This window comes from Haliotis rufescens, unplaced genomic scaffold, assembly GCF_023055435.1.
Source record: "Haliotis rufescens isolate VD_foot unplaced genomic scaffold, xgHalRufe1.0.p SCAF_6, whole genome shotgun sequence".
NCBI classification, from domain to species: Eukaryota; Metazoa; Mollusca; class Gastropoda; order Lepetellida; family Haliotidae; genus Haliotis; species Haliotis rufescens.
Genome location: NW_025964334.1, coordinates 36,931,978 through 36,952,111, shown reverse-complemented (window position 1 = coordinate 36,952,111; position 20,134 = coordinate 36,931,978). Strand labels below are relative to the sequence as shown.

Genomic DNA, 20,134 nt, shown 5'->3' with positions numbered 1-20,134 from the left:
AATAGTGGGTTAATTTAATTAATTCTGTTTATTTTAGATACTACTTGCCCTCGGCAGCTGTTGAAGTCTGTTACAGTATCCCCTGTCGCCGAGTCAGAAGGAATACAAAATGTACGTGCTGATTGAGATTTCCGAGCGGCATTCTCCATTATCGGAACACATCGGATCTGCCCGTAGAGATGAATCATTCTGCAAGGCTCACGAAACATACCGAGTGGCAACCGCTGAACTCCCTACATCCCCGGATGTAACCTTGTAAAGCAGCTCACTTTTAATGTTTTGAAAACATAAACTGATAAATCAAATTAATAGTGTGAACAATTTATCGTTCACCTTATGTAATTTCGGTGGTGATGGTGGCAACACCATTAGCTAAATAATCGGCGCATGTGCTAGAAGGGGCCTACGGCTCAACCAGTTATACCTTTGTACTCTATCGCGCTGGAGATATTGCGCGGCCTCACTTAGACTTGCAGAAGTCTCTTGGGAAATGATTTGAAGATTAAATCATAATTCTTAGATTATTTGTAACAAGTTGTCCATATAAGAGACTGGAGCCGTGCCCTCCTGTACTGTCAACTTATGAAGGATAGAAAAAATAAGTTATCATTCAGTACAGCCTTGGGGCAAGGCTAGGTTTCACTGTTATCCGAGGAGCGCACAATTGATTCGTGTCTTTAAAAAATGATAAAATCCCCGTCACTTAAAACATTACACAGGCTTTATTTCATATCATTCAATAACTGCCTTAGATATGCCAATACAGGTTTAACGATATACCGAAAAGACGGTGCATCGCGATGAGATCATCGCGGTGAGATCAAGCATCAATACATGAATAAATCTATTAATTGCATTTTTGGTGTTGTCCGAAGTGATACGGCTGACTGTTGCTAACAGCGGCATCACACCACACCCTCTCTCTTACGTGTATTGTATAGCCTTGCCTTTAAAGTGCTGGCTCGTCGCGCCAAAATCCGGGTTCGAGCGCCTGCCTTGGTGCATTTTGTGCAGGCGATTGTCCAGACACCATGAATATTGCAAAAGCGGCGTAAAATCATACTCGCTCCAACAATCCCGTGATCAATTCCCCACAGCGATGTGTGAATCCCATTTCTGATGGCCCAAGCTGTCATATTGGTATAGGTGGAGTAAAGCCAAAATCACTTACTCAAAAGAAGAATTACCGCCTCCGTAGCCAAGTAGTAGAGCGTCCGTGCGGAGTGAGAAAGGTTCGGGGTTCGATACCAAAAGACGATAAAGTTGGTACTGGTTACCCTACCTGGCGCTCGGCATTAAGGGCCTAAAACAAGGACTTGTCGGCTTCAAGTCAATGTACTGTGTCTGAGTGGGGTATTCATGTTAAACTGCGGCATGGCATCTCGGTGGGCCCTCACTATAAAATCGGAATCAGTCCGGGTAAGTCAAAGCAGCCAGATACATACACACGTGTATGCACGCCGCTGTGTAATCTTGGACGCGACGTTAAACCCCATTTCACCTCATCTCACGCCAAAGAAGAATTAGTCAATTGATTGTGGTCGCACACACCATCAACTGTGAATGAACTCAGGGAATGCCTGCTGACAGAGCCAACCTTTCATTGAGTCAACCTCTACCGACACAAACAAGGCACATGTGTTCTGGTGGTGTCAACGCAGCAGGTCGAGCAATCAGCAGTCGGATCATGGAAAACTAAAAGCCATGCACGGTGTGTGGAGGCCACTAGCTGCACTTTACTTTAAAAGCCGTTTGTTTGCCCCGCCTCGCCGCAGATGGATAGCCGGCAAGGCATTCTGGTAACCATGACAACGGTTCCCTTTGTACAACAGAAGGGTGTTGTGCCAAGAAACTCCACCGTGGCTGAGAGGATTGCATCTGATGAAGGAACATGTATGAAGCTTGATGGCTGACACATACAGAGCATGTCTTAGTTAATGAGCAGGATCTCGGATACGCAGGCCACTCTGTGCCAGGATCACGTTAAGCTTCTGGAGAGCTACTACGTTTGACACAGGCCTGAGAGATGGCTTCATTTAATTAAAGTTCTTATAACCGGAGAGGTTATTATTGATATGAGGCATCTGATATTCAGTTGAAACAGACCAAGCATGGATACAGCTGTTTGGGAATGGGGGTGCATTCAAAGTACAACGTGCTAGACGTATGCAAATTATTCGGAAACAAATTTTGTTTGGTACTCGTGTTTGTTGTTGAAATTATACTATAATATACTTATAATAATATTCTGTATGTGTTTACATGCTTAGTATGCGTCAAAAAAAAGGATGGGATAGGTGCGCGGCATGGGTGCGATTCTACACACACCCCACCCAGACACCCCACCCTCTGGATCGGCATGTGTTGGGCACTGTGAACCAGAGTATGTCAAGAATGTAGCTGGTGCATGTGGGTCAAGTCTTCAACAGATAGACACTTCGGCCATTAAGTTGAACCTTCAACAGATTTCAGCTCAAAACAACATCACTCAAATCAGCTGTCATAACCATGACACATTAAGCACAACCAGTTCCATAATTGGTGATATATCACTAGTCCCCTTGAGAAATTCCGATATCAATATGAGGCATGTACATACTTCGGCCCCCTGTTGATGTGACATTTACATGTTTACAAGCGTTTTACACACCCATGGCAGACAGGTCGGGGGAGGGGAAGGGGGTGGGGAGGCGTGGATTCCTCGAGGCATGAGGGACGAGATGCGCGGATATTGACAGAGTATGTCTGATACACCCGGGTGAACAAGTACACAGAACTGATTAGGCACTTTAGCTTCACGTTTGGTCGGGTTCTGCAAGGTCGAGTTAACTCTGGAGATGTCTGTTTCAATATTGGTATCTGTAATCAGACTGGAGTCTCTATATCTCTATAATCACAGCGGCAGATCACAAACAGCAATCAGGACGCTGTCTATTCTGACAACTATAGCGAGGAGGGGTATTATTGTTCACGAACAAATGCACCGTCCAATTTTGCAAGTCAGCCCTGGTCAGAATCGGGATCCTCGTATGTCGTATTGATTCCGGTCTAAAAAGGCAATGGTCGTTAAGCTGGTTTATCGTTCATATTGGATATACATAAATTTTATGAATATATTGTTATACAGTTTGACCATTCGGGACTGTCAGAACAAGGTACTTTAGCACAATTATGATATCTAAAAATAGCTCAATGATGGGAGTTTATTGGGGCGGCTTGAGATATAGATTATTTACGGTACACCTGCATTGGCTATGTCGTGATAGTATCAATTTTCTCTTGAATAGAGGAATAATTCATAATGCATAATGATAATATAACATTTCTCAACGTCATCTCCTTACATGCTAGTTATCTTGAAATGGAGGGGAACTTGACGTTCATGTCTAACCCTATAACCTGTCTTATATCCAAGAGAAGAGATAATCAAAGACTTGAGAGACTGACAAATCATATACAGGCAGGGAAATCCATAGGCAAGGGAGGTCGTGCCACAGAAATATCAAATAGTCAAAACTCAGGCAGTGACGTAGACCATAAGTAAATGCTTTGGCACATTTCCTCGTCATCTCTGAAACTACAATGTTCATAAAGTCTAGCAACAGTGATCACAAAGTCTAATTACGCTGTTTACAAAGTCACAAACCAGCGATCCAGATAAGAAGGGAGCACGTTTTTTTGTGCGCGACAGTTGGTTGTGTTGTTGCGCTCCTGACAGGCAATTATCGTAAACATGCTGTTTTCCAACCAAATGCCAATAAACTATCTGTGATAGAGGCAATCTGTGGTTTAAGAGGCTCCGTCTATCTTTTATAGCGTGGCGTGTAGTGTCAACACTAGAGAGACATCACTCTAAGACAACATAAATATTGCTAGCTGACAGAACATGTTATTTAGTACACTGCACGCAGCGGAAATTCGTAAGAACGACGCTATATTCGACGGCAGAAACCGAGACGAGTTTTTGTTTGTATTTCCCCTTTATTTTTTTTCGCGTGGAATGAGCGGTGCGATATTCCTGTGAAAGGAATAGGTGAGTGAGTATCTTTTTATGCCGCTTTTCGCTCATCATACCAAGGTTGGAAATCGAACCCGGGTTGGTGGCAACGGCTTTGAACACTGGACTACCCTACACTATGGATGAGTGGGTGAGTATGTGGTTTGGCGATTTTGACGGGTGACTACGGTCGGCACACAATGTATCGATATGATAAATCGAATAGGTCATCGGAGTGACAACGTAATAGTTTATCCACTAGACTATCACACCTTCCTCACACCAAGAGGCTGTTTTAATGACACACACAACCGTGTATATTTCAAATTGCATCAATGCGGTGGGGCAGCCATGTGTTCAAAGCCTTCGGTCGTCAGGCCGAAGACCGGGTTCGATTCTCCAGATGGGTACAATGTGTGAAGCCCATTTCTGGTGTCCCTCGCCGTGTTATAACTAGAATATTGCTAAAAGCGGCGTAACACTCTCTCCATAACAGCAAAGACTTAAGAACAGTGAACCCCCGTTAATCCGGACTGTTAGTAGCCAGTGAAATCGTTCGGATTAACGAATTTCCAGATTTATATTTGGTTGCTTATGTCCCGTTACTATAAAAGAAGTTCCAAACAATAATCGTCCGGAAGACGGTCCAGATTAACGAGGTATAAAACATTACTGCACATGCCTCACATCATCCGGGTATGCCGAAGTTTGGAAATCCTGAACCTTTATCTGAATAACTACACGTGATCAAGATATTATAAATGCGACGTGTTCATTTTAATACAGATTTCAACACGTGTGACAAGAAGCATTATCAGTTTTTGATATACATTTGAAAAGAGGTTACACTTATGACAACAAATTCGCTGTATGTCGGACATAAATATCTATCGAATCAACCAGTAGACCTTCCTCTGTCGAACGCTGTGTATATAAATGCTGTTTAGCTAGTCTGTATATCGAACAGAATCACAGGTACCAGCATACATAGGAATTCTTGGTTAGAGAGGAATGGGCAAAACACGCTACAACAACAGAACACATCTGCTGAATCGACTTAATGACTAAGTGCTATATAGTTTCTCCGCCTCCAAGAACACTGCGTACCTACCTTAGTTATACAAAACACAGCGCTGTGTATTTTCTTTCATAAAACCAATCTTTTAAAGAAGTATGTCATATCCCACGTGATAACGGTGCTATTGGCGAAACAGCTGCATCGGCATCGCCACCACGGGATGAGATGAAGGCAAGGGATATATGCCAATGGGCAAAAACTTCCACCGAGCCTCAACAGGATGGCTTGGTAGAGAAAGGCAGCATTGTTGGGTCGGCGGGAGCAGCGACAGCCAGGAGCACGTTGGAATGCAGCTTGGATTTCAGTATACCGCCCAGTTACCATTGGAAACGAGAGAAAAACAACTAAGAGTATTGCCAAACAGACATTTGGTACTTGTTTCTGATATGCCCAAATCATCAAAAATGCTTTAACATTCTCAGTAAACGCTGAGCAAACAATGGCTGCCTGGAGAGTTAGATAGAGGACATAAATTGATAGATGTAATAGTTCCACCGTTTCTTCCACTGCGAACTGGTGGCTTGTCTCGAGAAAGATAGCGTTTTGATCACAGATGAATGATTATCTAATGGATATTTCATAATATGCTTGTGGCACCAGATGATATTTCCGTTTCAGTAAGAACAATATATTGTGAGACTTAGAAACGACTAGGTTTTTAATAGATATAAATGAGCTATGAAAGGGAAATTTATTTTTATCCTAAGATTTGCCTTTCCTCATCAAGAAATTTGATAAAATATTGATATTAAATAATAAATTCTTTTAGACATTATTCTAGACAGATTTCTTTTCGTGGTTTAAAACGTTCACCGCGGTATGGTGCTGACAAACCTAGAAACAATCTGGGCTAACCTGGATTTGAACCCACAATCAAAAGGTGTCTGGTGCGCGTAAAGGACACAACTCTCCACAGCGACGAATGTGCCACCCTTACTCCCTCAAATGACCGCATCGTGGAGGAACCGAGGTCATGATGACACAAGGCAACATACCAAGTTTCAGTGCGGAGTGCGGTACACACTAAAATATGAACCTGGTTACCTATAGTAACATATCAGGAATTGTGCACAGAGTGCATGTGCTTAACGCAGCCAGTATCTGCACAAGAACAAATCTGAGATGCTTCTTAATCATAAACATCATGGCGTCTGTGTCCGCATCAATGTGCAGTAAATGTACCAGCGCTGTGAAGACTACCGGTACCCCTGAACTGAAGAGATGTTCAGACATCCGGGGCCTTTAGACATCAATGAAAAACACTATATCTTCATGTGAAATCTGTTTTTAATATTCCCCAAGAGGAAGCCAATCCGGACATCCCTTCTTTCACCGTCTGTACATAATTACAAAACCGATATTTTTATGTGTGAATACGCATGTATGATTTGATAACTTCTGTCCTTCGATTTGAGTGGGAAAGACAACTGAAACGTTATTTCTACACAATCGGTACTGATCGCCCGTATTTTATTTCATAAACGGACCCGGTTAAAGTACTCCGGGTTCAGCTGTTTCTGTTTGGAGAAGAGCAAGTATGCTACCACTCCAACAAAACAAAACACAGGAATGCAGTCTACTTGAAACGTTGCCATAAACGAAAGACGAACATACTCAGTCACTACCAAACCATTGTTTAAGTGTCCTTCACAAATACTAACTTTTTACTGCCAAAACACCTATGCTAACATACTGAGCACTGGTCGCACGCCATCAAATTCTTTGCCGGATGTAACACGAAGAGTGTCCGGATATGGACGGTGTGAAAAGAAAAAGTATCTATTTAATTATCATTTTGAGTTATTGGCGAAGCGTTAACATATTTAGTTGTATTATCAACATGAGTACAGGAATCCGACCTGTGATTTTTATTCAAAGAGTTGTAAAATATCTGACATTTTTTTCTGCGATAAGCATCAATATGCAGCAGAAAGGATTCCGTTTTCAGTCGATAGACACTTTTAACAAGATCGCTTTTTGTGTAAAACTTGTCACCACGACGTGAAAGTTTTAGAGATGTGAAATCTAACAACAGCATTATTTTACAGAATAAAAGCAGGAAATAGCGATATGATAGAAAAAAACACACACGAGATGAAATACCAACCATAAACCATAGAGACGGACATATTTTACTTATCGCCCCTTGCACGTGCTCACTTGAGCAGCTGCGCGAGTTCTCGCGAGAGTTTTCGTGCCTTGATCCATAATCCTGATGTGGACGAACAGTAGTTACACACTTCGTCCGTCTCATCCCCTTCCAAACCCCACAGTTTCTCAATCCATCTTCCCCAGCACGGTAGTCTGTATGTCTTCAGACCATCCACACAGATGCGTGATATATGAAGCACACGTATCAATCAACCAGTGGCATAAAATAGTATTTAACGGCATGTTTACGCCTCTTACGCGTTATCTGTAAGCGATAACACGTCTCATCTGGGGAAGATTATTTCACGTTTTGTGAATGTATCAATGAGAGGTATTTTTAATTCAGGTTTCGAAACATGACTTACAATAAAACTGACTATGCCATGTCGTAGAAAGAAGGTAATTGAGAGCAATCATGATGTCATCTTTTTAATCATTGTTCGTAACTATCCGTTCTGCATACGTCCCCATCACCCTTGAATGTAATGTGTTTAAGTGGCATTTTAGAGTGTGAGTGAGTCAGTGAGTTTGATATTACGCTGCTTTTAGCAATATTCAAGCAATATCAAGGCGGGGGACACCAGAAATGGGCTTCACACATTGTACCCATGTGGGGAATCGAACCCGGGTTTTCGGCGTGACGAGCCAACGCTTTAACCACTAAGCTACTCGACCGCCCCTAGTGGCATTTGAGAAGTTGCCGTGTCAGTGAAGACCGCGTTGGTGTATGGGTTTCAATTTCTGTATTCTTTCTGTACCTTTATCAAACAGATGTACCGAAACGCCACATTGAAATCTATATACGTCACACTCACAGTTGAACGTATCTCAGTATGTGTCCAGATCGGATTTACGATCGCAATTGAAAAGGTCATCAAGGTCATCACTGATGCGCATATTTGTTTTCGCAACACGCGAAAATTGAAACCATTGCGACATCTCGCTGGTCTATTTAAATCAGACTACAGTCGGACACTGTCATAATAAACAGTGGTAGGAAAATATGGCCGTCAATCCCAGAACGAGGCTGCTGAGTTGTTAAAAGAAATACCCTGCAGGTGTGAGTAATGGTAGGAATGGAACAGGAATGTCGACAGTCCCTCCTGGGTTGAATGAAAAAGTAAAGATGAGTGAGTATGGTTTTACGCCGCTTTTAGCAATATTTCAGCAATATCGCGGCGGGGGACACCAGAAAGGGGCTTCACACATTGTATCCATGTCGGGAATCGAACCCGGTTCTTCGGCATGACCAACGAACGCTTTAACCACTAGGATACCCGACCTCCCCAAAAGTTGTGAAAGGTGAAAACTTAAATGAATTTTCATAACAAAGTACGATAATACGTCAATACTGCATCCTTTTTCACATGAGTACTGTAAAGAAAGTAGTTCTTAATCCGTGAATATAATATTACGTCGTATCTCGTTTTCGGTATGCGTTTAATGTGATGAGGTTTCGAAACGTGTAATGTTGCGTCCGATGTAAGACTTGTCCATCATATATAATATTGCACACTGGCTGCGTGTATACACTTGAGACAGACCATACAATCATTCGCCTTTATCTGCGCACATGTAGCCTATACGAAGAGTAACGTGAACGACATTCTGACCATCTGTTTCTTAACACGTACTGCTGGTGTTAGAAATAATATGAAATTGCGGACTGATGACTCAGTGATCTCAATAACATAAGACACTTTCTCTCAACCGTACCAGGATCCGCTGAACGTTGGTTACAGATTCTTCCTGATAACGTTCCTCAGTATGTTAACGTCGAACCCGCTGTCGTTGTTTTCACGTCACATTTGACCTTTTTCAAACAATATTCAAACACACTTGACATAAACTGGGGAGAAATAGAAACTATACCTTTGATTTTATGATATGTTTAATTTTAAAAAAACTTAGCGATATTATATATTTAAAATTTAAGTGTATGAGTGCTTAGTCAGCACTCAAAGACTAATTATACATTGTTTCATTAAAAAAGATATTTGAAATACCCTCTCCAATACATCATGGTATCACAGATTAATTATAGTAATGTGAAAGAATCGAGTGTTCTTTTACTTCTTTTGAGTAGCAATACTGATATACTGTCAAAGCGGCGTTAGGCCCAACTCACTCACTCACACAAGAAATTACATCTGGACACGTTTGAAGTAAAAACAGTTCTTCAAGTCGGAGACAACCTTGGTGACTGACGAACATTCCATAGGTCAATCGACAATATTTTGGTTTGCAAACAACGGAAATTGTGCATTTTCCAACTGGCAATTATACAAAGTGTATCCTCTCAAGGGACGATGTCACATAGCCGTATGCATAAGAACAAAGCTTCCAATAAAAACTGTTTGAAATCACATAATGGCATGTAACTGTAATAATTAGTTACGCGACACGCCCGTTCCACCAGCGACATGCCATAAACCTCGTACTTCGAGGAGGCACACTTCCGAGGAGTGCTTCACACTCGAGTGACACTAGACGCTTTGAAGCGCCCTCTTCCGACAGAGATCTTGCAACAAGTGCGAGTACCCGGGACTTGGGTCAATAGGAGATAGCCTTTAGAAGTGGTACATGCACCTCTAGATACTCTCTGCAAGTCTCGCTATCTTTGTTGACGAAAAGGTATGTGAGTGGGTAACATTTGTAGGGAGTGCCTGATATTAACCAGACTCTGTCGTCCTGGAACGTTCGAGACTGTTATGTAAGAATTGATGGAGGTATAAACGTGAAACCGGTGTGCACACTGAGATTCGCTTCACAGACTGTTAATTTAATCATTAACACGCACATTAAATTGTGGACAACAATACGAAATCAGTGACATCTTTCAGCGCAAAGATGTAACACAAGCCCCGCCCATTCTATGATCAGCCAATCAAGAAAGAGCAGTCCGTTAGTGCTTGTGTCCCATATTATCGGTTTATGGAAACATAAACGCAAAAATTGCTTTGCTATCCAATCAAATACCACGGAATTGCTTGCAATTTATGTATTAATGTTGGTCTTCTTATAGAATAAATACATGAATTGTAAGGCGAGACATATAGACGTCCCAAAAGTAAACACGAGGTAAAATATAATGTGATTGCACTATACTTTAATTCCGCCGAATGCAAATGTAGTGCATGACCATTGATTGGTTCCTGTCTTGGGTGATGTCTGGGTATTCAAAAGTCGTAATCAAGGTTGATCCCCATAAACGTTAAATGCCGTTACTGTGGATGTGAATGTGGTTCGACGTTATCGGTGGTTCCCTATCCGGCCTCGATATATCCATGCTCACAGGTCTAGTGAATCAACGGTGAAGAACTATTTGGCAGGAATACGGCATTTTTCGGCAAAGAACGCACGTATGCCTTTCCTGATACACCCAGTATATCATCTGAAAGTGACCGTGCAGGCGAACCCTGATAAGAGGTATATGTCGGAAGCGGCATTACGTAAGTATGTATCTTTGCCAATGCACTGATTGGGATGCACATAAATTGCATAATAACAAGGTACCGTTGTGCAGGAAACCTGAATATGCCATGTATATGGCACCATGGTGCACAATTCACCAGGGAATGCACCTGCAGGTCTCAAGCCTTCACACAGACCGTACAGAGGTCGATCCAGAACTTTGACCAAAAAAGTTGTATGCTCATAATAATCAGTTACAAAGAACACCCCCCCCCCCCCCCCCCCCCGATCGGCATGTGCCATAAATACGCTAAATCGAACTTCTGTTCCATCGACCCCACAATCTCGTTCTCGTGTAATCATGTAACATGATTTTCGAGACTCTACGATACTTCAGAGTCAATTCGACTATAGGATCAAGCAATTCATCACAATTTGTAAAGTCATCGCAGCAGTTTGTGGTCCATTTGGAAGATTGCCAGATTCAAGCAACGGGGTTTCATTCTTTTAAAAAACGCAGGTACATCGTGTTTCATGTAAACATTTAAGTATCGGCTCGAGAAGCATAACTGAGTCTCTCACGCAGCAGATACTATTTATCAAGCCCCAACACATTACCAATAAATATTCTAGTAAAGAGGGTATACAAGGCCTCCTGTCTGTACAACATATCCCTCCCTCCTGCCTGCTGAGGTAGCAATGGCCGCGAGCCAAAGCCGAAAGAGGAAGCAAATATTATGTGAGGCGTGAAAATCCTGATAAACTGACGGATAACTCTCGTCTGTTCGCGTCGAGGTGTACCTGTAAGGTTCTTAGTGCGTGTCAAAAGCTTGTGTTTGACAAAATATATTACACTGCATTTGATGCTTATCAACGTGTTTCACTCTCTCTGTTACATGGAAATGTTGTTTGACAGGTGTTACCCCGATATTGATCAAATCTGGAGAGATTGGAAGTGAAATTGGAAAATATACATATTACTTTTGAGATGGTTCCCAATATGGAGGCGATTCTCATCTCGTTTCGTCTCGTATCTTCCGGATACCGGAATGGTGACGAAAATAAGTCTTAGAAAGTAGAGAATGATTTCGGGAATTCAATTTGGGTTATTAGATTTAGGATATGAGAACTTGTTTGCAGTTGTTCAAATTGCAATAAAGTCTCGCACCGAATTGAAATGGGAACACAAACTTGGTTATTCATACTATACGAGAAGAAGTAATCTTAGTGCATAAGACCGCCTCCGTGGTCTAATGGTAGAGCGTCCGCCCGGAGAGCGGAAGGTCCGGTGTTTGATCCCCAGCCGCGTCATACCAAAAGATGGTACTTGTTGTTACACTGTCAGGCGCTCGGCATCAAGGGGCTAAAAAAAGGACTGGTCGGCTCGGAGTCAGTATACTGTGTCTGAGTGGGGTATTCATGTTAAACTGCGGCATGGTATCTCAGTGTGCTAGCACTATAAATCGGCATCAGACCGGACTAGTACAAGCAGCCACACACACACGTGCATGCACGTCGCTATATAAGTGCAATAATCTTGGACGCGACGTTAAACCCAATTTCACCTCACCTTAGTGCATAAATAAAACATTCGTCGGTGCTTGGACATGCAATGGCTCATTAATAAGCGTTCAGTGTTTTGAGTGAGCTGAAACTTCAGCAATATGTCACCATACAACGATGCGACCATGTTATACACTATATATCCGAATATCACCGATATATTTTCAAACAAACCATATCGTTAAAAGTAAAACATATCTAGACAGCCGCATGAACTCACACTTCAGAGCCGTGGTGACAGAGCATAACACTACTGCCATAGGCTAATTTGCATATCACGTGACCGGACTTTTCTCTTGTTTGTAAACAAACGCGCTATTTCAGAAATGAGAATAAAACGGACTAATGCAAATAATTTAGGGCGCTTTACATATTGTTTTGCATAATTATATAAATATGCCACGACAACTGCGACAGTGAGTTGCATGACAATGCATATTTACACATCAAAGTGACCGTATCGCTCGCTCTCCGTAGGGCTTGATGACAGCGCGTGGAGCCGTACAACCAATGTAAACAAAGGATAACTACGCAAATGGAAATAATTTTTCACGATTGAGGATATTTTCTCAATGAAAATTAACTATTCCATGACATATGTTTATCTAGATATGGAGACTTGTCAAAATTGAAATAGATGAAAAACATGATTATGCAATATCTTGAATGGACTGTGTAAGATGTGACGAATCGTCACATGGCGCTGGTCGCATGGAACTCTGGGTAGGAGAGTTGCATGAACTACAACAAAAGCATGTTATTTCAACACTGTTTACGATACAGATCAATTTCATTTAAATATTTTGAAATCCTCAATGTAAATATCCTCATTTTTTAATCCTTCTGATAGTTGTAATTCTCTCGAGTAAACAGTTTCTGCTGCTATATAATACGGATCTGTTGCAATAGCAGTCCACTCAAAATGATACATGCACATTACAAACGCATTCTGTAATTGTAAGCGATGGTTATCTACCGAAACGTTTAAACACGATTACATAATTATGTGTTTATTCCAATGTGATGTCTATAACAAACTATGCTTGTACATTATTGACATTAATTAAATATACCATTTATCTCGATAACTGCTCAATTAGCTAACTCGTGACCGCTCAACATTGCAGATAGTTAACCTTTGTAACCTTTTGTGCCTACATAATATTTATATTTGCATTGGAATTACTAGACAACGATACGAACCAAGTTAAAAACACGTTTTTGACCTAGGTGACATGTCACGTGACATATACTTCAGTGGTCATGTGATCAACAGTTGCGTATTGTATCTATGGTTTGGATGGTGTCCCTTGTGGATGATTTAAATAAGGCTGCTTTGGCTGATGGCATAGTGCCGCTGTAGTTATTGTGGACGGCTTTCCCTGGGGTGATTGCTGTGATACAATATAACCTTTAACGATTTAATCTCGTCTAGGCAAACCCCAATAGCATTTATCAAAGTATGTATTGCTATTAATACGTAATCGAAACTACCGGGTAAAAAGGAAGTATAGACCCATGTTTAACGGTGGCTAAAAAATGGTGATCCATTTGACTGATTTCAGCCGAGTAAAGTTTTTTGATAACGTTTGTAAAGTTTTGGTCACATCCAACTTTCAACTTTCTTTTGCCCGGAAATATATGTATACAACAGCGTATATTGTTACAGCTACTACCGCTGTTTCTGCTGCTACTACTACTACTACAACTACTACTGATGCTGCTGCTGCTACTACCACTACTACTACTACTACTACTACTACTACTACTACTGCTGTTGCTGCTGCTACTATTACTGCTGCTGCTGCTCCTACTACTGCTGCTGCTGCTGCTGCTGCTGCTGCTACTACTAGTACTCCGGCTGCTGCCACTCGTATCCCAATTGTGTGGATCGATGCTCATAATGTCAATCACTAGATTGTCTGGTCCAGACTCGATTATTTACAGACCGCCGTCATATAGCTTGAATATTGCGCACTGTGGCGTAAAACAACAAATAAACATAACAAGCAAACTACTACTACTTCTGTTGCAACCTGTTATTGTGCTATAATAACGTAATAACGTGGCTAAAGATTGACTGGCCACGGACAGCGGACCGGCACGTTTTTCAAACCCTTCTGCTGATGCCTCTCACACCTCATCACCAGCATTAACACTGCTATGGCAATACCACGCTCTCTTAACAAGTTTACTAACCTATTTGAATAATCTAAACCATTAATTTTCACAAGAACGACCTGAAGTGGCATTCGATTAACCAACCATTCCACACCCAACAATCTCTTTAAACGCCAATTTGACGCTGTTATCATAATCATGGCCATTTCTGCCTGATAAGGAAGGTCATCGGATACTCTCTGCGGACGAGAAGCAGCATCCAGGTCAACTGGCCCGGGGTCACCCCGACAGGTCAGGTCAAATCAATATCATCCTTCGACCTCATCGAATGATCAGTTTGTACGCGATGAGATACATGTGGGCCTCGTCTGTATTTTCATTAATTAACACTGGCTGACCATTTCCGCGTCTCCGGATCTAGCGACTCTATGTCGTGGTTGATGCTTTCAATCGGAGTAAACATCATGTATCATAATAACCTCAAGGGGCTGTTATCAAGGACGAGCAAATGTCGACCGTGAATCAATACTTTTAAGATGGCAGTCAACACCAGTTCAATAGTAATAACGGAAAGTAATATCCAGGCAACAGTAGTCCTTCCGGTCCAACTATCACCCATGGGGATCTGAGAAAACCATTGTTCCCCTTTGGGTTCGGCGGACATCTGTTTCCAAATGGTGGGAAGTGAGGTCAATTTCATAAGTGATGAAGCAACGGTTAATCCTTGCGGACACAAATCACGATATTGTATACCAAAAAAACAGCACCGTCTGAACTTTTGTCGTGCGTCTTCAATCAGGTTGGCCGCACATAGGCTTAGGGAAATTGAATTGGGTGGTCAATACCCCGCGTACAACATGAAGATGGATAGGTAGACAGTCAGCATAATAATTATGAAAGAACTGTATGTTCCATATGTTAACATACGAACTGCATTTTTGAAAGGTGAGTGAGTAGAGTTGGTTTAACGCCGCTTTGGTCAATATTCATGTTATACCACGGCGATTAGACGACAATACGAGACGGCATGGTACTAACAAACTTAGAAGCATAATCCAGACAAATCTTGGATTCAACCCCCACGATCTTAGGTTTCTGTGTGTTTTAGTGACAATAGTGGGGTTGTAGCCTTTCCCCCAGACCCCAGAGAGTAGCGAGTAAATTAAAATTGAATCTAACTCGAGAATGATTTTGGAAGTCTAGATTGCCTCAGCCCTGAAATTAACAGCTCCGTTTAGATTATACGTTTTATTTTGTAGATATATATTTATAAATAAGATAATTTGTTACTTTATTTATGGGACTAAATATTAGTCTATTGAAAATGATGCAATATGAGAATGAGTGAGTGAGTGAGTGAGTGAGTGAGTATGTTTTACGCGGCATTCATCAATCTTCCAACAATATCACGGCGGGGACACCAGAAATGGTCTTCACACATTTTACCCATAAGGGGAATCGAATCCAGGTCTTCGGCGTGACGAGCCAACGCCTCATCCACAAGGCTACCCCACGTCTCTGATGTATTTTGAAATATACACGGTTGTATGTTTCATTAAAACTGTTTTTTTACAGGGGTGGGAGGCAGAAGAAAGTATATTGAGTTTGTTTTGTATGCAGTTGAAAATTGAAAGAACTGTTGTAAAGTTTGATTATGTCTACTTAACCATCACTCATTCCTGCAACAGTCCGTAAAATGTAATCTATGACTGGGTGATTTTGTGTAAAAAAATGTTTAAAAAAAGACCGGGACAAGAAATGAATCTGCCGAAAAAAGCACATGTATTGATTTTCAAAGATAAGACGTCTAAGATACCCAACAGCAGTTGTGTAAAAGTTTTATATTAAATTATATTGTTAAAATTAAATTACACTACGAAGAATTGTTTTTTGAGTGCTGACTAAGCGTCAGTACAATTTAGATATTGGATATAAACATCGCCAACTCAAGACATTTTCACTTCAAAATAAAAACTTGATGTATTCAACTGAGAGGCATAGGTTCTTTGGCTCCTTTCTTAAACTTATTCCATGGCGTGTCGCACTTTAAGCAAATTAACTGAAGCTGTTGTCATTGGTCATCATATTTCCCTGTTCAGATATTATACAATTCCGTCAGGCTGGGGTTAAGTGATTTTCAATATACGCATGTGATAACCTCTGTAAAATCAATGAAACGTCTATTGAGGCATTTTCTCGGCGTCTTGAAACTGGCGTCCGCGCTAGCAAGAGCTGGCAATTGTCAGACCGGTACAATAGCCCATCTGAGATGCAGAGAGTGGTAAGGCGGATTTCGTTCCGGTGTGGAGAGGTCCTTTGAGACGGGAGGCGAAAAGGTCATTCTTGGACACCGTATCATAGGAAAAGACATCCGGCCAAGCTTTCAAAGATGGTTTGAACGAGAATGGATTTCGCATTAAGGACTGTGTAGAGAACCCCCTCGCGAAAAGAAACAAATTGCAACTCTCATGAATGTCATTTCTATCTAAACATTCCATCATTGTAGAGCGTTATCGAAATGGAACCATAAGTCGATTTAATTTTCTTGAGGATAAATGAATGGTGGTAAATAAAAAGTGGTAATAAAACACAATGACAAAGGAGACTGTAGTGGAATATTATATTTCAGAGGCTAAATCCAGTTTCATGACAGTACCAAGAGGAGTTGCTACAATTACTGGTTGACTGGATCAGCTTTTGTGATGCGCGATCGCAAACACACATCTAGCATATCATATCCATTATTGTATTGACATTGTTAGTAGTACTGGTAGTAGACGTGGGAGTTCTAGTAGCAGCAACAGCAGCAGCAACAGCAGCAGCAACAGCAGTAGTAGTAGTAGTAGTCGTCGTGGTGGTAGTAGTAGTGATGGTGGTGGTGGAAGTAATATCTTCATGAATGGTGTGTAACAAGACTGATTATTGTTTTCAGCGATGTACGTTATTCCATACGGCATGAGTGAGGTTTCGCAATGACAATATCATTTAGAAATATATTTCCTAAACGCTGGACACAATAATCTCCTATCACCGTCCACATACTGATCAAAAATCGCCCCGCGTTTCAAACCACAAGCTTTTTGAAACTAATTTTAGTCATGTTCCACAAGACATCCCGTGCAGGATATAAGGATAAACTTATCTCCCTATAACAGAAGATGAGTCAGTGTATATATACACAAGACATCCCTTGTTATTTGACATCAGGAAACTAGTACCACCGTCAGCGAATGTTTATATATGAACAGCAGAGCTGACAAGCCGGAGACTTCGGGGCATATTACTGTTATGATTAATAAGTTTCTACTTGTACTCAGCGAGATCCCCTCAGCGTAAAGTATGCAACAAATGGTACAAATGAAAAGATGAGTTGTGGGGGGCCACTGAGGTTAACTACCGCGTGTCATGTGCTGTCATAACGGCTGAGGCTAACTGATAGCATTATACATGATTGGGGCATTATGAACAGAACCTGCGTTTACGAACATCCGATACTGTTGGATGTGATGGTGATGGATTCTACTGACTTAACAACTACAAATGATTGTATTAATGATGGGTGTCATTCTGCTGACACTATCATCATCTACTTCTGGTGATGTTGTCAACGATAGCTCTTAATGATGCTACTATTACTGCTGCTACTACGATGCTTCGGTTGCTATGTCTATTGCTGCTGCTTCTACAGCTGCTACTACTAATACTCTGGCTACTGCCACAATTATTGTTGATGACGTACTACAGACATAAGTTTAAGGTTATAACATTTTACTGGTGTTGCTGCTGCGACTACTACTACTACTACTACTACCACTACTACTACTGTTGCTACAGTAATTGCTACTTCTACCACTACTGCTGCCTCTACTATTTCTACTACTACTACTATTACTACTACTACTACTACTGCCAGTAATGCTGCTATTTCTTCTACGCTCGCTTTCACACATTACGACATCTGTTGTAAATACATCACCTACTTCGACTGCTGCCACATCCACAACAACATAACTACTACAATGACAGATGTGGCGACAAGAGCCACCCAGGCTTCGACACCCACGACAAGAGCCATCAAGGCAGCGACACGCCACAACTGCAACACCAACTCCAACTTCAACGTCTACCACCAGCACCACCACGACAACAGTATCCCGGCAGAGGTCAAGCCGGGTGAACATCATGTAAGGTCACATAACAGGAAACGCCTAATTCCCCACAGATAATTGTCCACCAACCGTACATCAAGCAACCTTGATATTCTTCCACAATATCGCCCTGACTTAAAGCAATAACAGAAAATCTATATAAATTCCACAATGCGAAAACCCAAACGGAATTCCGCTTCATCACGCGAAACTCAGTCCGGCTATGGACAGCCCAGCTGTGTTGAAATAACTCTCCAAATAGGTTCAGTACTCGGGATGCTTCTGAAGATACCGTGAAGGGGGAGAGAAAAGGGGGGGGGGGGGGGGGGGGGGCACAGCCTGTTCCCCATTCCGGGGATACGAGGTAAGGTTTGACCTCTCAAATGTCAAAGTGGTCGGCCTACACGTCCGGTGGCATCTGGAAATCAGCCGCTTCCAACTTCAACCCCTTATAAACAATGCGTAACTTACGATGTGAACGCGGGCCTGCTGCCTTGGCTACACGTTCACGATCTGAGTAAATTAACACCAGGCGAACACAAGACCCACATTGGGCTAACACATTGTGCTTGGTAACTTCTAATCCGATTGTGTAGTCGGTGGAAAAATACGAACACCCTGGTGGATACTATTGTAGTCCGGAGTAAGGGGATACTCCACCCCGGGAAATATTTCCTCAACTTTCATATTACCCACAAATCGTGACGGTAATGCTTGAACATGTTCAAGGATGTGCGTGCTGGATACATGCCCCAATAGTATTGGTATTTTTTCAAATGTGATGTATTTCATAAAATCATGTTTTGAGGTTTTTTTTAAAAATTATTTGAAACGTGCAATTCGTTCTAATTCTTTTTGGATCTGCTGTAAACCTAACGATGAGCCACAACTGCTGATGACCTAACCAGTTGAATATAACGAAGCATGATTTCAAATTTAAGTAACAGAAACACTTTGAAATAATGAATTCTTGAAATGAATGCAACACAGAAGAAAATAACCAAACGAAAGATTAAAATCGGTTTATAAATAGGACCCATAAAAACTTAAAACCAACAAATACGAAATAAGATTGAAGTTGGTTTAAAAATAGGATTTATAAAAAACTTAAAACCAACAAATACGAAATAAGATTGAAGTTGGTTTAAAAATAGGATTTATAAAAAAAACTTTAAAAAAACATTCATAAACGTTAACAAGCAGAAGTAATAAAGAACTGTTCACATTCTGCAGGCCTCGAGCAGTGACCTGTTTCATCTGACCTATATTTGTCACATTTCTTCAACATCATTGACAGAAAATAGGCACTAACAAGACGACTGAAGCAACAAGTAACGCGAAAGAACATCTACAATGAAACAATCAGAAGCTACTCGACCAACCTCGTTATCCCGTCAGTCCCATGTGATTGTGTTGGGGTCAAGAGTGGAGGGAGAGGTATGGGTGTGATGAGCTCTGTCAGATGGTCAGATACTGGACATGTGGAACAGACTGACCCCCTGGAGCGACTGACCAGCCTTGTAACGTAATGACAACACGGTAATTGCAACATCACGGCATCTGTTTCAGCGGCGATGTATGTACAAGCTAATTGGTCTGTGGTTCGGATGCCTTGCGGAATTAAGGAACAAGACTGATGCGAGATAATTGGTCGCAGATTTG

General features: G+C 41.5%; 1 protein-coding gene across 4 annotated transcripts in view; it reads right to left on the bottom strand.

Annotated features, from left to right (window-relative positions):
- LOC124112265 (hemicentin-1-like) overlaps window positions 1–20,134 on the bottom strand; it is a 102,411-nt gene that overhangs the window by 74,684 nt on the left and 7,593 nt on the right. For 2 of the 4 annotated variants that reach the window (XM_046472288.2, XM_046472292.2), the window contains exon 1: window positions 5,109–5,239. The exons of the other annotated variants lie outside the window; for them this stretch is intronic. The gene's annotated coding sequence lies outside the window, so the exon portion shown is untranslated. Of the gene's footprint in view, window positions 1–5,108; window positions 5,240–20,134 lie in introns of those variants that run through there. 4 annotated transcript variants of the gene reach the window in all.